We start from the raw sequence: 19,998 nt of genomic DNA, 5'->3' as shown, positions 1-19,998 counted from the left end.
TTTTGATAACGCATAAAGTCACAGTTGAAACAAACATTAGAACAATAAAAATGAAAGTTAGGGAAGAATGTTCTTTTTCTCCTTTTCTTTTTCCAATTCTTTCACCTTTATGCTTGGTGAGGAAAGAAATTGTTTCACGGAAAGAATTCGACTGTCACTGAGCGGGCTGGGGGGTGGAATATGCGAGAATGGATATCGAACGATACTTAGCTTTTTTGGTGGGAATTTCTCCCCTGACGCGCGCATTTCGATGACGTGATATTGTCCTTAGTTTTTCTTTATCACCTCTTTTTCTTTCTTCGTCATCTTCGATATGCGGTTTGTCCTGACAAAGTTCTCGGGTAGAATGGCTCTCATTAAATTATGTTGACCAAGGTAATTCCATGTTGGAGTAAATGTCCCTTTTTGGTCTCATGGCCGTCCGCCAAGTTGAGTTGAGCTGATCATTTGTCGGTCACCATGCGTCGTCCACGCGGGTGCATATTCCTGCTTTTTGGGGGGCAGAAAATATTGCCGTCGTTTCCCAACGGTTGTCAGCTTGAAACTAAACATTTTCGCGCGTTTTCTTTCCGCGCTTAACGTCACGATCGCCTGATGTCGGTTGTCATGGTTACCTATGTTTGCGTGGGTGTTTGACTGCTGCTTATAGTTGTTTCAGTGAGAAAGGGAGGGGTTGTGTCGTTCAATTGTTCGCTGTTCAACTTAGGAAGGGGAGGTCTGCTGCTTGACTTAGAAGGGGGGAAGGGGGGTCGCTCTGGCTTGACTTGGAAGGGGGAAGGGGAGGTCTGTCTGGCTCATATCTATATATCCATTATGATATAAGGAAGGGGGTATATATGTTTCTCCTAACAATACATATATATGCATATATGTATATGCGCCCTTTTACTTCAACAACTGAAGATGATACGTGGACGAATCGAAAGCGCTCGTGACAGCCGCTATTTTAGATAATCAATTCCTTTTAAGTAATCTTCTGCCCATTTTGTTTACTTTTCCGATGCTCTTGTGGTGAGTGTTATCGTTGTTATGGGTTAAGTCACTCAGATTCAATAAATACAGTTACAACTAGGCGTCATGGAAGTTATGGATGGCAGTTATTTTCACAGTACCGGACGCATATTTTCTGTAAAATTATTTAAAATATAATAATTTTGTAAATACATTTTTTGTTAATTATATTACTATGTTTATCTTGGATTATCACTGTACTTCCAACTCTACAAAAATCCCCCAACTCATAATATTTTATACCCTTACTGGGTGCCTTTAATAAGTTTCCAAACTTTTTTGTTCAGGCATTTAAAATTGTGTAGACTCTTAAAAATCTAGTATGTTATTGCTATATGTCTTATAAGATGATTGGCCAATTTGTATGATTTCATATTCAAATAAAGAGCTAGGGCAGGAATTGGAATACATCCTACTAAAGCCTGATTGATCCAGCTGGCGAATTTCAAAAATGAAATCTGGATGCGAGGACACTTTAGAAGAATGATATGCATTAAAATTATATTTTAAACTTGGAAAACATGTCACAGGAAAGTATGGAATGCTTCAGACTGCTTTTGGACCATCTTTCGTGAATCGAGCATCAGTTTTTGAGTTGCATAAGAGATTCAATGAAGGCAGAAAGTCTGTGAGGGATGATGAGGGGTGTAGGAGGTGTAAAAAAATCAGAAGTGTGTTAGAAAAAACCATTGATCAGAACCGTCGCGTGTCTATAGAGACAATAAGTGCACAGTTTGATGTCAGTGTGGGAACTGTGAACATAATTATTCGCCAGAAACTGAAGATGCAGAATATTTGTGAGAAGTTTGCTCCAATGCACCAGTCCACAACTCCAAACTTGTCACAAACTATTTTACCAATATAGGCATCAAGACAGTTCCTCACCCTCCCTATAGACCATGTCTTGCTCCTTGTGACTTTTGGTTATTCCCTAAGCTCAAGGAAAGTCTTAGAGGCTGTCGTTATGAGATAATTGAGGAGATGAAAGAGGCTGTGACGAGGGTCATTAATATGATTACACAAGATGACTTCCATGGTGCCTTTTAGAAGTTGTTGGAACGGTACATCAAGTGAATTGCAGCCGGAGGAGATTGATTTAAAGGGGACCAAAGTTTCATGTGTGTACTATCAATATACAGGGGTGCAATAAGTATCCGATACACAGCAAAAAGTTTATGTATTTTTATCACACAAAACAAAACCAATAAAAAGGTGCTATTCTAATAGAATAAAATACAAACCTTGTATCAAAAATCATACAAAAATACATTAGAATAGCGCTTTTTTATTGTTTTTGTTTTTTTGTAATAAAAATATATCAAAGTTTTGCTTTGTGTCGTATACGTATTGCACCCACTCTAAGTGCACATATAAAAAAAAAAGTCTGGACACTTATTGAACTACTGATGCAATTCTCTATCTGTATAACAGCCAAGTACGTCTAAGGATGGAGTACTGCTGCCTCATCTGGGCAGGAGCTGCTAAAAACAGTCTATCCTGTCTTGACAGCGTACAAAATAGACTTCCTGGTTTAGTGGGGGATGCTCTTTTCTCTTCCCTGCAACCTCTCTCCCACAGAAGAGACGTTACGAGCCTGTCTTTGTTTTATCGTCATTTCCATGGCAGGTGCTCATCTGAGCTCCAATCCCTCGCCCCCCCCCCTCGCCAATCTTTCACGAGGAACACCCGTCTGGCTGAAACTACTGTCAATAATTTTCCCCATTCTTTATCTGTGCCTAAATCCAAACGTAGATTCCATGAGCAAAGCTTCTTTCTTAGAACTGCACGCCAGTGGAACTCTCTGCCGCTTGCCTGTTTCCCACCTGACTACAACGTGGACGTCTTCAAGTCCAACATAAACAAACTCCTGACAAACCGCCCCCTTAAGTAAGACACTCTATTTAAACACCCAATACTAATGATTACTACAATACTATCTCATTGATTACTGTACACGCAATTAACCCTTATCCTTGAGTGGCCTTCGGGCCTTGATAAGTGGTGAACCCCATGTACAAAAAAAACGTGTTCTAGAGTGATAGGCCATGATAAGCTGTTACCCATATTTAAAAACTGTTTTATTCAAACTGCGAATATCAACTAGCCTCCAATCGTCCGACTTCTCATCACCCTCCGTTTCGTTGTCCACTGATCTGTTCTTTTTCTTTTTTCGTTCGTAGTTGTATTCTGATCGGTATTGGTCGCACTGGGTGGCTGTCGTTGTCGAATGGAAATTCCCTATCCATCGTGTTTCGTACAGCAGAACGGGCGATAAGAAGAAGGAGAAGATAGTATGACGTAATAAAGGCAAGACGGGAAATATACGGTGGAACATAATCTAATACACCACCGAAAGCAACCTAGCTAGTCGCTGGAGAATAATGGAATCATAAAAAGGATGTTAAATTATACGATGACAACCCCTCGATAATCGATACCCTTCAAAGTGTTTACTAAAACACACACACACGCACACCCACACACATACACACATATATATATATATATATATATATTACACACATGTATAAAAATGCGGTAGTAAAACACGGAAATGTTAAAGTGACGTGTTGCATAAACAAAAACCAGCGAACAAAATGTTTATTAATATAAATTTTCGCACGTATATTTATTTTTCAAAATAATTCACATGTATAAATCAATAAATATGGACTTGAATTTAATGTCGTAAGTATCATCGCCAAAGCATTCATGAACTACATTTATGATCCAAATGAATGCTTTTAGAAGGTGAACCATTAAAAAATACATCTGCCTTACTTAAAAAATGCTAGGTTTATTTTTGGTGTCTTTTAAAAAAAGACACCAAATATTTTTGCTGATGAGGAAATTTTGTTTCAAAAAAATTATATGACAAAATTACTGTCCAAGACTTATTGTCCAAGACTTATTGTCTATCTCAATAAAACATCGTTTCCGAAACGATCGTACAATTTATTGATTTCGTTTGTTCTTCCTTATGAAACCGATTTTTAATTTTTAATTTTAATTAAAAATTACCAATCATCTTACTTAATATTAAAATAGCTCTAGGATATATATATATATATATATATATATATATATATATATATATATATATATATATATATATATACCTATCGAGCTTATTACATATCTACATAACAATGAGCACTGTTTTCTTTTCTTTTAATTGTATTAATGAATACATCAAAATATACTCTGTTCTTCAGTCTGTTGTTCTAATCCTCTTTATATATATATATATATATATATATATATATATATATATATATATATGTTTTTATGTGTGAACTAGCTGGCCTTTTCAACTTGCTGTCGGTTCCCAAACTTTAAAATAATATGATAGATTTTTATTTACTCCTAAAGATAGAAAACATGAACATTTTGGTAATTTCATACAAATTTCGTCGAGCATTTCAGTAGTGGGGGGCCAGCCTCATCTCTTCTCTGTGAAAAATGGTTTAGAAAAGATGAAAACTCGTCTCCACTATATTTTGAATTGGTTTTATACTCCGTCAAGGCAAGAAATAATGCTTTCGATTACACCATATATGACAAGTGTAGTAGGAGGAAAACAATACACACGAAACATATTTAAAGCACTTGTACATAAATATAGGAATGTTCCTATGAGTATAATAATTTGAAAATAGAAATTAAATAAGATTTTTCAAAATAAACATTTTTATTTGGCCATAGCTGAAGGGAAAAAAAGGAAGCAATCTATAGATGTGAGGTTGAATAATTGGTTCGATTATAAAGTCCGTATGGATTCCGGGTTTTTATTGTTGTTGTTGTCTTCTTTTACAAGAGAGTCACCGCTTAACAAGGCCTGAAGGCCACTCGAGGATAAGGGTTAATGAGTTGATGGTGATCAGTGAGACAATACAGCAATGATCAGCAGTGAAGGGAATTCGTGTAACACTTCACTGATAAAGCTGGCTAGGACCCCTGTTTATCTGAAAATCTCGGCTCGTATCGTCTAGTCCTTCTCTGAGGGTTGTTACATTGAATCCTGTGTGAGGAAAGCGAATATCGAAGCCGCAGGCAGAAAGAAAAACAAACTCGTGAAACTCTAGTCTACAGAATTAATTTCACAAACTTATGTACAAATGTTTTTACAAATATCATTCAGTTCTTAGTAAGTTTTTCAAAGTTTCAAATCTTTTCACAGACGGCGTCAGACGGGTAGGGATGAGGAGGTAGAGGAGTACCGTCTCCAGGGAACGGCGGTTTCTATACGATCTGTTCTCCTCGAAATCAACAAGCAATCTGACGAGCATATCGACTCGATGTGGGTGGAGTGGGAGTCTCCCCAGCCAATCACATCACGCTAAACCCCAACCGTAGGTGTGCGATTCAACCGCAATCTGGGATCCAATTCAAAATTTAAATCCCATAACTTTGAGGTCATCATCCATCACTCAGCCAATACAATATGTTCTTCTAACATCCTCACATTTCCTGTTGTTGAGTTTTTCCAAATAACAAAATATCTCCGGTTTTTCCAACCAAAAAGCAAATATATCTATTTTGACAAGGAATTAAAATATATCTATATTTATCTACCGTAAATTCCCGAGGCACCTGCCGTTACCCGGGATCGGTCAAAAGGTATCTTAGCATAGCTATTCGACTCTCCGCGGGCGTCTGGGGGGGGTCTAAAGCTCCCCAATGAGGGATTACGACACATTCAGTAGAATCTGAAATCTTGAAAGGACGCCTCATCAGAAACCTATTTACGTTGGACTTGAAAGCGACCATGTTGTAGTCAGCTGGAAAGCAGCCCCGCGGTACAGAGTTCCATACGTGGGTAGTTCATAAACATACCTATTTTGAAGTTCTGAAAAAAAGGCGCCCGAAGAAATTCGGTAGTGACGTCAGCCGAAACGTTGTGAAAATAAAAAATAGCCGTAAGATATAATTATCAATCCTCCTGGTCAAGATCAAAGTGTAGTATCTGTTTTTTTCCGATGCTACACTCCAATTTCTTGTTCTCTCTCGTCGAAGGAGAAATCCTTCACGACTGAGACAATTTTTATTTTTGTTCCTGCCTAACTGTGTCCCGACGGGAGGCAATGTAAATAAAAACTCATTTTGAAAAAAAAAAAAAAAAAAAAAAAAAAAAAGAAAATACGCAAACGTAAATAAATAGTTAATACACCAGATGAAGACCGGAGGTCAATTTGACCGAATCGCGGTCTCAATAGTAGATAGAAAGGTTGAGGATAATAAACCGATAGAGAAACGATGTACACACACAAAAAAAGGGGGATAATTTTAATAATTTGTCTTGTAAGAAAATGATTTAACACGCGGCAAGGGCCTCATAAAAAACATGTCTACCCAAGCAAAACAGATAAAAATGATTGAAGAGACCCGATCTTCTTATTTGCCTCTAAGTTTTATGATCCTTTTGAGGGGACGAATCTCTTCTATTTTGCACGCAGGTCGAAAATATTCAATTAAATTATTCATGAATGCACACTTTATCTCTTTTAATCAGTACTAGCCAACCATAGATTGTACTTTTTTTTATTTCCAGAAGTTCAGGCTCTTTTTTTATTTTACTAGGAAGTCACCATTTATCAAGGCCTGAAGGCCATTCGAGGATAAGGGTTAAAGAATGTAAGTTGGTAGTATAGTAATCACTAATGGCGCAAATAAGGTAGAATTTGATCATTACAAGAACAGCTCAACAAGAATTTGTTCACATTGGATTTGAAGACTACTATGTTATATTCAACCGGGAAGCAGGCCAGCGGAACAGTGTTCTACAGGCGGTCAGTTCTGGGACAGAAGCAGTGTTCATGGAATATGCGTTTAGATTGCGGCATTGTTAGAGAGTGGAGAAATCATATATAGTGGTTGTAGCTAGTTGAGTTTTTTTTTTGATAGTTTAGCAAGGTGGGACGAAAGATTGGAGATAAGTCGAGCACTTACCATGAAAATAACGATAGAGCAGAGACAGAGTCGCGACGTCTCTTCTGTGGAAAAAAAGTTTGCAGCGAATAGAAAAGGGAATCACCTACTAAGTTTCGAAGCCGGTTTTGAACTCTATCGAGGCGGAATATGGCGTGTTAAGATGTTCATGTACAGATGTCGCAACGGTACTCCATTCTAGGGCGTACTTGACTCTCACATAGAGGATTGCATTGAAAGTTATATATCTTGTAGAACGGTAGAGTGATCCAGCTATTTCTTGAGCAATCTTGGCAACAGATTTGATGTATGTATTCCATTTCAGATCAGAAGTGAAGGTCCATCTCAGAAGCTTGTCAAAATATGGAGTTTCTCCAAAACAATAGCCATTCATTTCAATTGGGACGTTATTATTATTGGGGTCAGAGCGATTATAATGAAAGGGAAGAAGCTTGATTTTCGGTGCATTAAAATGAACCCTCTTCTCCATTGCTCCATTGCTCCACATTCTCAAGATTATAAAAGAGAGAAACAGAATCAGAAAGATCTTGATATCAACTGGCCTTTGAAGTGTTGCCATAATCATCATAAATATCTACGAATGATCTAAGAATGTGATTTGGGAGATCATTGATGAAGATCAGGAAGAGAGTTGGGGCTAGGATCGACACCTGAGGGACGTCAGCGTTAATACTTTGAATTTCTGATTTCTGCCTATCAACGGCTACTCTTATAAGCTTATCAGAGAGAAATGGCTTAATAACTGAGACAACATTTCCAGCTATTCCATAGCTGGCGATCTTGTGAAGTAGACCTTTAAGTCGTACTTTATCCTAAACCTTTGCTATGTGAAAAGCTATTACTTTAGAAACGAAGTTCTTGTCGAGAGATTCACATGGAAACATCAATCTTTAAAAGTGAGAATGTGTGTGTGTGTGCGCGAAGACACTTCTCAACAAATTTTTGTTCTACAGACTTAATATTTGGTACATAAATTATTCAGACACGTGGAAAACTTTTTAGTCGGTTTCTATCTGGGGGAGGGGGCTGCTAAGAGGCAACAAATGAAAAATTGGTACTTTGGCGTTATCTGCTTGTCAAATATTTCTCAATTGTGCATATGCAAGTAGCTCATACAATGTTTAGAATAAGTAGATTTGGAAACACTTTTTAAGATTGTGTCAAGCTGGCCTAATGGTTATCGTACTTGACTCACTGTCTTTAGGTTTTGGTTTCGATCTCAGCTCGAGTTTTTTTTTGTTTTTTTGTTTTTTTTTTACTTACAAGAAGTGTACTGTTTAGAAAAGACAAGCTTGCACGCATATGTCTCATTGACTTCATTTTTCTTAAGGAATTTAATATTACGTTCAGTACTGGGTAACGCCGGGCACATCTGCTTGTAAATAATAATTTAATAAAATCAAAAGTAGGTTCTCTACAGTGCAATGCAGATTACAATATATTGTGAACTTAGTCACCGCGAGAGACATGTGAAGCATCATGCAGGTACATCGGGATTGGTCCCCAATTAGAGCAGGCAATCAATCAATTTAATTAAAAAAATGGACTATTTCATCGATTTCGATAACAATAAAAATATGGGAGTGTGAAACATTCGTTGATCATCGTTCAATTCCGAGCAACGTCGGGTCACCTTGCTAGTTAAATCATAAAAGGCTGAATATATTACATCTCGATTTCTACTAAAAAACTTTGAATGCAAAGAGAAATCATGCCGCTTTGATATTAAGTAAATTATGACTTTGCAATGTGATTGACCGCTGCAACACTTTTTGTAGCGATAGTTTCGTAATTTTCAAAATGGCGTCTATCACGTTTTGCAATCGAAGTCTTCAATTATTTCTAGTATAACCACGTATACTTGTAATTATAGATCACGTATGGAGATAAATAACTCCAAAGGTTTGTTATTCTGTTAAATGGAACAAAATTAAACCGATATCATGGCGACGAGAACATTATACAACGTTCAGTCACCTTTAACAAAGCATCTTATATCAAATATGAAGAGGCAACCGCTTAAAATATTCTAAACAATTATCCTTGTTTCTATTTAGGTATAACTATAAGTGCTCAAGGCAATTTGTCTATGCCGAATCTGGATTTCTTATGTCGACATTTGACTAATTTTATTGTGGGAAGAAAGAATATATGTTGCCATAATTGTTATTTTTTTCATGTAATTGAAATCCTTATTAGCACAAAGCTAAATTTAGTAAAGGTCAGTGAAAATTGTGAGTGGAAGAAGAGAGAGTAGAAAGAGAGAGAGAGAGAGAGAGAGAGAGAGAGAGAGAGAGAGAGAGAGGGGAATATGGATAATAGAGTGAGAGTGGAGAGAAAGCGAGATAGAATAAGAGAGGAGGTAAAAGAGAATAAGACAGAGGGTGAAAGGGAATAAAAAAGACCGTGAAAGAGAATAAGAGAGAGGGTAAAAGAGAATAAGAGAGGGGGAAAGAGAATGAGAAAGAGTGTGTAATAGAATAAGAGAGGGGGTAAAAGTGAATAAGAGAGGGTGTGAAAGAGTATAAGAGAGGAGGTAAAAGAGAATAAGAGAGGGTGTGAAAGAGTATAAGAAGGGAATTGAAAGAGAATAAGAGGGGGGGGGTGAAAGAGAATGAGAAAGAGTATGAAAGAGAATAAGAGAGGGGTGAAATAGAATAAGAGAGAGGGAGAGAAAGAGATAAAGAAAGATTAGATATAGAGAGAAGGAAATAGAAAATGAGAGGTGGATAAGGAGAGAGACGGATAGAAGAACGAAGAGAGAGAATAAAAAAGATATGGAAACAGAAGATTGAGTAGAGAAATAGAAAGAGAGAGAGAGAGAGCAAGAAACGGAGAGAGAGAGGGGAGGAGAGAGATAGAGAGATAGATAAAGTTGGAGTCGAAGAGGAGATAGAAGGAAAGCGCAATAAGGAGAAGGTTTACTTCACAAGATCTCCAACTACGGTATAGCTGGAAATGTCTTCTCAATTATTAAATCATTTCTTTCTGTTAGGTTCATAAGAGTAGTGGTTGATGGGCAGAAATCAGAAGCTCTCAGTATTAATGCTGGGGTCCATCCTGGGCCCAACTCTTTTCCTGATTTACATCAATGATCTTCCAAATCACATCCTTACATCATTCGTAAACATTTATGCTGATGACACTACCATCTATGGTAGCACATCTAAGACAGTAAACGACCAAGTTCTCTTCCGATTATCTCTCCTCTGATCTTGAGCACGTAGTACAATGGGGAAAGAAGTGGTTGGTTACTTTTAATGCATCTAAAACTAAGCTTCTCTCTTTACATCACAAACACTCTGATCCACATCTGGCATCAATTGAAATGAATGGCTCTCGTCTCCAGGAGGCCTCAAGTTTTGACAAACTTCTGGGCTTGATCATTACCCCTGATCTTAAATAGAACACGTACATCAAATCTTTTGCCAAGGCAGCGGGAAAAATGGTGGGATCTTTCTATCGATCCAGTAGATATCTTACTGCTGATGCAATTCTCTATCTATATAAGAGCCAGGTACGTTCAAGGATAGAATACTGTTGCCACATATGGGCAGGAGCTGCTAGAAAAGACTTGTCCTGCCTTGATAGAGTTCAAAATAGACTTCGTAGCCTCGTAGGAGATGTTCTTTTCTCTTCCCTGCAACCTCTATCTCACAGAAGAGATGTTGCGAGTTTGTCGCTGATGTATCGCTATTTTCATGGAAAGTGTTCGACTGAGCTTCAGTCTATGGTCCCCCCCTCGCCAAACTTTCACAAGAAACACTCGTTTAGCTGAAAACACTATCAATAATTTCCCCCACTCTTTATCTGTGCCTAAACCTAAACATTGATTCCATGAACAAAGCGTCTTTCTTAGAACTGAACGCCTGTGGAATTGTCTTCCGTTTTCCTGCTTTCCGGCTGACTACAATATGGTTGTCTTCAAGTCTAACGTAAACAAGTTCTTGATGAGCCGTTCCATATAAGTTAACAAATTTACCGAATTGATTACTATATGGTCCAATTTCTACTGTACACTTTTTAACCCTTATCTTCGAGTGGCCTCTTGGACTATATAATGTGATGACTGTGTAAAAAAAAATGTGAGAAGGGGGGTAATAGAAAAGAAGAAAGAATGAGAAAAAATGAGGACGGATCAAGAAAGAAGGAAAATAGGAGAGAGAGAAAGAGAGAAAGAGAGAGAGAGAGAGAAGATAGGAGAGAAAAAAAAGGAAAAGCAAAGAGAGCTAGAGAGAAGAGAGCAAGAGAGAAGGGTAAATAGAAAGAAAGGCGGAGGTGGGGGAGAGACAAAAAATAGAAAAAGAAAAGAGAATGTAGGATAGAAATAAGTGAAAACCGAGAGAGAAAAAGATGGCGAGTAGAGAGGGGGGGGAAAGACAGATAGAAAACGTAAAAGAGAACAAAAGAGATCAAGAGAGAGGAAACAAAGTAAGAGAGAGAGAGAGAGAGAGAGACAGACAGACAGACAGACAGACATGTTACTCGTATTCGCACATTTGAGTATAAACCCTGTACACTTTTTTCACTGAATCCGGCTCATTCTATAAATACTTCTCTCATTATAAACACCTTAAAGTAAAACCGCAAAACCGGCGTGAAACACATCATTATAAACTGGTGACCGAATCTTATAAATTCAAGTAGTTTTGATTACAACATGAAATTATAAAAGGACGTACATTGTAAATCTAGATTTGAACAAAGAACTTACTTTCACTGAAAGAAAAGATAAATTATACAAATATCACATTATGTAAAATAGGTATACGAGTGTTACAAGGCATATCTTCTATACATTGACTCCGCCCAGTAAATTAATTTTATTTCTTATTAAAATTCTACTCTTATTTTCCGTAATTTACAGTGTACACTTTTTCGGAGGATTTTTTTTTGTCCCCCAGGGAGGCTAGAAGTACTTGAAAGATATTATCAGTTTTTTTTTTTTTTTTTTTTTTTTTGTTAATATATAAATATTAACGGTGGTGCTACCAGATCAGGCTGTCTGAAGATGTTGGCTTCCTGATCTAAAATGCACTAATTGGTGTTGTTTATTCCCTTTACAAAACTCAACCATGTTTTGCAAAGCCAAAAATAAAACAAAAATTTTCCTCTACAAAACAAGCAAACCAAATACCATGAATAAATATTTGAAAAAAAATCATGGAGCATAAAACTTTTACTAAAATGACAAATGCTTTAGTAAATAATAGTGTTGGGACGATTAGTCGGAATCGGGAATCGAAAAATATTCGGAAATTTTGAGAGTATCGGAATCTGTATCGGAATCGAAAAAGTCAGTGCCTGTTTTCCGATGCAAAAACGATTCTTTTAATTGTCTTTATTTTATTTGGTTTAAAACAAAATCTTCTAATGCTAGTAGTAATGTTAAAATAATGAATATGTATTGAATTTTAAATCATCACTAAAACTGAAATCTAAAATCTATACCCCGCAAGTATATTTTACGTTTGATAAAATATCTGCACATTGAACATGTGTTTTTCACAGTCATCGGGGGAAAATCACAACTCTATGGTTAAATATTTAGAGATTTATAAAAAAAAAAATCGGATTTGGAATCGGTAATTGTATCGGAATCGGGAATTTAGTATGGAATCAGTAATTGTATCGGAATCCGAAATATATTGGAAACGTCCTAGCATTAGTAAATAACCCGAAAGGGGTTGATGTGCCGAAAAAAAAAGAAAAGCAAACACCATGAAAAAAAAAGCAAACACCATGAAAAAAAAAGCAAACACCATGAAAAAAAGAAAAGCAAACACCATGAAAAAAAGCAAACACTATGAAAAAAAGCAAACACCATGAAAAAAAAAAAAAAAAAAAAACCCCATGAAAAAAAAAATAAAAAAAACAAACCCCATGAAAAAAAAAACAAAAAAAAACACCATGAAAAAAAAAACAAAAAACAAAAAACAAACACCATGAAAAAAAAAAAACACCATGAAAAAAAAGCAAAAAAAAACAAACACCATGAAAAAAAAGAAAACACATGAAAAAAAGCAAACACCATGAACCCCCCTCCCAAATTACCAACACCATGAAAAATTCAAAAAAAACAAACACCATAAAAAAAACACCATGAAAAAAACACCATGAATAAATATTTGAAAATATAGATAACCGTATTCATAAAACTTTTACCAAAACGACAAATAAATAAATAAATAAATAAATAAATAAAAATAATTATATAAATAAATAAAAAATAATTAAATAAATAAATAAAAAATAAAAAAATTAATAAATGAATAAATAAATAATTAAATAAATGAATAAAATATAAATAATTAATCAAATAAACAACAAATAAATAATTTAATAAATAACAAATAAATAATTAAATTAAATAAATAATTAAATAAATAACAAATAAATAATTAAATAAAAAAATAAAAAAATTAAATAAATAACAAATGAATTATTAAATAAATAAATAACCAATAAATAATTAAATAAATAACGAATGAATAATTAATTTAATAAATAAATAACCAATAAATAATTAAATAAATAACAAATAAATAATTAAATAAATAAATAACAAATAAATAATTAAATAAATAAATAACAAATAAAAAATTAAATAATTGAATAAATAACAAATAAATAATTAATTCAATAAATAACAAATAAATAATTAAATAAATAACTAAAATAAATAATTAAATGTGTAACTTGAATCGACATCTTGCTGCCCAACTCCCTGCACAGTACCCCTGATGCTTAAGTCCCTGATAGCAGCCCCCTACTTTAAAGTGGCAATGTGGCATGTTTTGGGTGAAAATGTAATAATAAAAAATTAAATATACAAATTATTCATCTCAAAGAATTCCATTAATAAAATAATATATTAAAGATTTTATTATGACATCGCGCATCCTATATCTGGCGGTTCAACCAGTGACAATGGCATGCTTTCAACTTCGCAGGATCGACCACGTGTGGAAGAATTTCTTATTCCGTTTCCATAATCGCATCATGCGTTTCACTTACAACAGGAAGATGGGCGCCGTCGTGTAGCATGAATCAACGAACGTTCTCCTTATTTTGACAAAGGACTTTTCCGTTTCACTGCTTCATGTTCAAGGCGCCACAACAATTCCTTATTATGCTGGGACAAATCTTATCTAAGGAATTCCTCTTTCTGTGTGTCCTCGCATAGAAATGCGCGGCTTTGTCCGTCTGTATTTTTGCAGCTTTTAATGCTGGAAAAGGTTTCCAGCGATAAACTCACAGATAAAATCCAATCATTTTTATTTTAGTTGCCTCTAAGCATACACAGTAAATAACGTTGACACACTAGTTTCAATAAGATCACCAAAGTTAAGCGACGTTGAACCTGTTCAGCTCCAGATGGGCGGGCATTGTATGAATACCAGGCGCTGTATGTTTAAAGCAGAATGAGTTGCATTTGTACTTATGGGCAAAGAGCGTCGCCAACCCGCAGTCCTTAGCGTGGCGACTCTGGCATAACCCAGTGACTTCCTCTGCACCCTCTAGTACAGATCTTTCAGAAATGTCTCAATAGCGCGGATAAACCAATTTAGGCATCTTATAAAGATTGCCGTCATGGAAGAAGGCAATAAAACTCTGTTTAAGTAGTAAAAATAGATTTATGTTGTTTTTTCGTTAAACGTTAGCTATATATTAATACGATATTTTCTCACACATTCTGAAAATACTTATTGCTCGTTAGGATAGACTTGTCGTGGTTGCATCCCTAGCGAGTATAAATTGCTACTAGTGAGACATCGACTTGGGTTAAGGCTGATTGCGATGATGACATCCCTTGTTCGAGACGAAGGTAGATGCATTCTACTGTCGGATTTCCTTGCTGCTTGCTTGATCTATGATAGTTAATAAGACTTTCTTGTGTGCGGCATGTTTGTTCTGTTGGTAGAATGCTTTCCTCGCATGTAGGAGGCTCGGGTTTCGAATCCTCAGTTCGGATGTGTCTATCTGAAGAGCCCAAATGAGGGCGAAACTCGAGTCTTGGACTTCCGGTTTGTTGGCTTTCGTGGCTCTTGCTGGTTGCAATGTTGTCTGGCAGTGGAAATAAATAAATGTATACATATATATATTTACATAGGAGTCATCACTTGTCAAGGCCAGATGGTTCATCAAGAATTTGTTTACGTTGGACTTGAAGACAACAATATTGTAAGCTGGAAAGCAGGAAAACGGAACAGAGTTTCACAAGCGTGCAGTTCTAAGAAAGAAGCTTTGTTCATGGAATCTACGTTTAGGTTTAGGCGCAGTAGGGAAAATTATTGATAGTGGTTTTAACTAGACGAGTGTTTGTCGATGAACTTTGGCACGAGGGACCATAGAATAGAGCTCAGACGAGCACTTGCCATGAAAATAACGATAAAGTAGAGACAGGCTCGCAACTTAGGAAAGAGGTTGCAAGGAAGAGGATAGGAGATCCTCTACTAGACTACGAAGTCTATTTTGAACACTGTCAAGGTAGGATAAGTGCTTCTAGCAGCTCTCGCGCAGATGTGAAAACAGTACTAAATCAGAGGACGTACTTGGCTTTTATACAGGTAGAGAATTACATCAATAGAGATATCTACTGGAGCGGTAGAACGGTTCCACTATTTTTCCAGCGATCTTGGCAACGGATTTGATGTACATGTTAATTTTCAGATCAGGAGTAAAGCTCAGCTTCCTCAAGACGAGAGCCATTCATTTCAATCGATGCCAGCCGGGATCAGAGCGTTGATGATGAAAAGAAAGAAGCTTGGTTTTACATGCATTAAAATTAATCAGCCACCTATTTCCCCATTGTACCACGTGCTCAAAATCAGAGAAGAAAGAATCGTATAGAACTTGATCATTTACGGCCTTCGAAGTGTTGCTGTTGATGGTAATGTCGTAAGTAGAAACGTCTACAAATGATCTTAGGATGTGATTTCGGAGATCATTGGCGTAGATCAGGATGAGTGTTGAGCCCAGGATAGACACCTGGCACTCCAGCATTTATGATGTGAGCTTCTGATTTCTGCCCATCAACCACTACTCCTATGAACCTATCAATGAGAAATGATTTAATAATTGACATGAAAGACTTTTCCAGCCATGGCCTCGCTGGAGATTTGTATTTATATCGTGCTTTGGGTAAAGTGGAAAGGTTAATAAAAATTTATTCGAGGGCTGGATGTGGCTCACGGGTCGGGGGTTGCCGACCCCTGATCTACTGGCTAGACTTACAAGGTTCTACATGAATCAATTAGCGAAACCGTATATGCTCATGTGCAATGCTAATGAGCACTTTCAATATTAAACACTTAATTCTTTTCAGATGGCATTCAGAATTTTTGTTCGAAACGTACATATAAGCATTCTACAGCGAGGATGGATTCATTAAATGTTAATATATTTAATGGCATAAAACTACATGTAATTGCACTGCAAAGCAACGGCAAATACGTCCTCATATAATAAACGTTAATAGCCGCTGGATTTGATTTATTTCGAGGCAGTTAAATTGGATTCTAATAACCAAACAAGCCGAGATTCCACGATCACCGATCTTTTACGGGCTTTCTTTTTTTTTTTGTTGTTGTTTTAGTGTTGTTTTTAAAAATTTTTTTTATTTCCATGCCGGTTTTCATTCCCGCTGTTATATGCGTTGCCCCTTTACGGAAGTTGGGTAATAAGGAAAATAATAAATTTGTTCTGGAAGCTAAATTTAAGGGATATAAAATGAAATTTAAGGAATATAAACAAAAAACAGCAAACAACAATGGCAAAGTAAATTTAGAGACTAATACATTTACGCGCCCTCTCACATTCCTTTTCAAATAACGCGCTCGTTCCCCCCCTCTCTCTCTCCCCCCTCTCTCCCCCTCCTCTCTCCCCCTCTCTCTCTCTCTCTCTCTCTCTATATATATATATATATATATATATATATATATATATATATCAATAATTCCCCCCACTCTTTATCTGTGCCTAAACCTAAACGTAGATTCCATGAACAAAGCTTCTTTCTTAGAACTGCACGCCTGTGGAATTGTCTTCCGTTTTCCTGCTTTCCGGCTGACTACAATATGGTTGTCTTCAAGTCTAACGTAAATAAGTTCTTGATGAGCCGTTCCATATAAGTTATCAAATTTACCAAATTTTCATTACTAATGATTACTATATTGTCCAATTTCTACTGTACACTCTTTAACCCTTATCCTTGAGTGGCCTCTTGGCCTTGATAATGTGGTGATGCCTATGTAATATATATATATATATAAAGAGAGAGAGAGAGAGAGAGAATAAATGACAAAAAGTTATATTTCAAAATTCATGATGCTGCCCATCTTATAATTTATTCCTTTAATTCAGTTGACTTATATATATATATATATATATATATATATATATATATATATATATATATATATCATTTACTATAATAATGATTAAATACCTACAGACACTAGTGTTTCATCATTTCGGGAATCATCAGTGCAGGATGTCACGATTAACTTCGGTCGGGAGATTCGAACCCGGCAACGAAGCCATCGCTGACTCAATTAGTAAGGACCGAATCCACTCGGCTACCGTACACTCCGAGAAATATCCTTGAAATTTAAACATTTATTTTTAAATGTTTTAAATTCTCTCAGAGTGATAACATGATCTGTGTATGCGAGTTAATATATATATATATATATATATATATATATATATATATATATATATATAAGCTGAATGTGTGTGTGTGTTTGTGTGTGTGTGTTTGTCTGGTCCCGAATAGGCTCCTATATTGTTGACTATTTAAAAAAAAAACTGATTACATTTAATGATAGAAAATGTATTGAGACATAGGAATGGATATGTTTGATCTGGCACAAACTTTAATAAAGACTTTTCATATCTACCTGCGTAAGTATACTTTCATAATTATGTTTCAATTTGAAGAAATGTGATATGATAAAATTATGAGGTGTTCGTTCGCACCTGACCTCCATAGAATGGAAATATGTCACAAAGTTTAACAAGATTTTTTAATATAGATCCACAGAATATTGTGATAAGTGTTTCAGTGTGAACAGGTATTATAATAAATTATGGGGTTTATCTATTTTATTTTTACTTTCATCATATTTTGCGTTCGTTTTGATACCCACAAATTCGAAGCTATGTCTTTACAACCCTTCCTTTTCATAACCTATAATACTTTCATGAATTAGAGTCCATTTTGTGAAGGCTGTTTTTGAACCCAGTCAACGACGAGTACTTTTGGTAATATATATATATATATATATATATATATATATATATATATATATATATATATATATATATATATATATAAGAAAGGCTTCCTTTAGTCTTGACAGACTATGGATACCCTTGAAAGAGTGCCTACACGGGAAATTATTGTCGCAAGAGTTGCGCAATCCTCAACCACACCTCTCCTGAGTCAACATTATTGAATACCACTGGCAAGTGGAGGTTCAGGACGACTGGAAACAATGCCGAGATAAGCAGAAAACACACACAGCACCTAGAATTCCCAAACGGTCACCCATCTGGTACTAGCTAGGCTCAACGTTGCTTAACTCCGGTGATCTGATGAGAACCGGTGTGTCAACGTGATTATGCCGTACACACACACACACACACACACACACACACACACACACACACACACACACACACACACACTTCAAAATTTAACGGTTTTAAAGATCAAACCAAGTGCAGAATTTTTTCAATAAATAACCATATTTTTTCATTAAAACTAAATTCGATATTTCCGTTCATAACAGAATCTTCACCAGGAAAACGTTGTTTGTAAAAACAATTTTTTTTCTTTTTACGGGTTCCTTTCTTAAAGTCTTCCACTATCAATATCTACAACAGAGAGATGAAACTTTCAGGTCATGAATGCATCAGTTCAGTCATCATAACAATGAAACAATACAATCGCCTATGATCCATTCGGAGGGAATAAAAATAGGAGGCATTAGTTTTTGAACACCCCAGGAATTTGGATTATTCGAACTATTCCTTACATCCTAAGAGTGATTCTCGCAACGTTTCGGCAGATGTAACCTCCGACCTTCTGATGTATCTTATTGAACTCGGGAATTTTTTTTATCGAACTCAGAAATTAGTACGGAAATTTGAACGGAATTCTTTATTTAATCCATGGGGGTAGCATGCGTGTTGTAGTAAAAATAATCAATTAATTGCTTATTTAAGAAAATAGAATACGTTCATGTGATAAAAAAAAAAATCTTTGTTTCCTTGATAGTTCTGCCTCCACATAAATAAGCACAAATACAAAGTAAAGCCTCCTATTTTTTTAACTCAAAAACTTGAAGAGTTACGAAGACGGAAGCGGTATCATTAAACCGAGCGACCTTTGGGACTTCAGAATTTATTTTTGTATATAATCACCACCGTTCTCCATGCACTTTTACCATGAATTCAATGACGTATCTCTGCTTCTGACGCACGTCCATGACATAGTTTGCTTTCTTAGAGTCTCACACCGCTAATAGCTACAACAGAGAGATGAAACTTTCAGGTCAGGAATGCATAAGTTCAGTCATCATAGCAATGCAATTTGCAATCCCTCTGACGTATTCGGTCGGAATAATAAAAAAAAAAAGATAGGAGAATTACTTTTGGAACGCATATCGCAAGTGCAATTCTTATGGAAGTTGAAGGTTCAATCCTCAGTGGGGTGATGTTAACTATACAATTGAAAATTACTTAATACCCTTACGCGATCATGGCTGACGGAACGTGAACACGCGACTCTCGTTAATTAAACCAAGGGTTCCGTTTGGAATTCCGTGCAGATTACCTAATTCGCCAGAAAGATTTCCAAGTTCGACAAGGCACACATGAAGAAGGCCGAAGGTTACATGGACCAAAACGTTAAGGGAATAACACTCAAGATTAAAAGATAAGTCCAAATAATCTAAATAATACAAAATGCGATTGATGTTGTTGTCACTTTCGTTGTTCCTATTGCCTCTCCGCGAGGGCAGAGTTAGA

General features: G+C 36.0%; 1 pseudogene; it reads right to left on the bottom strand.

Annotated features, from left to right (window-relative positions):
* Positions 1–18,481: 18,481 nt before the first annotated feature.
* LOC145288300 (5S ribosomal RNA) lies at positions 18,482–18,598 on the bottom strand (annotated as a pseudogene).
* Positions 18,599–19,998: the final 1,400 nt, after the last annotated feature.

The sequence above is a fragment of the Euprymna scolopes genome, chromosome 11 (assembly GCF_053919585.1).
Source record: "Euprymna scolopes isolate OS-2025 chromosome 11, ASM5391958v1, whole genome shotgun sequence".
NCBI classification, from domain to species: Eukaryota; Metazoa; Mollusca; class Cephalopoda; order Sepiida; family Sepiolidae; genus Euprymna; species Euprymna scolopes.
This window is presented reverse-complemented; position numbering and strand designations above follow the sequence as displayed.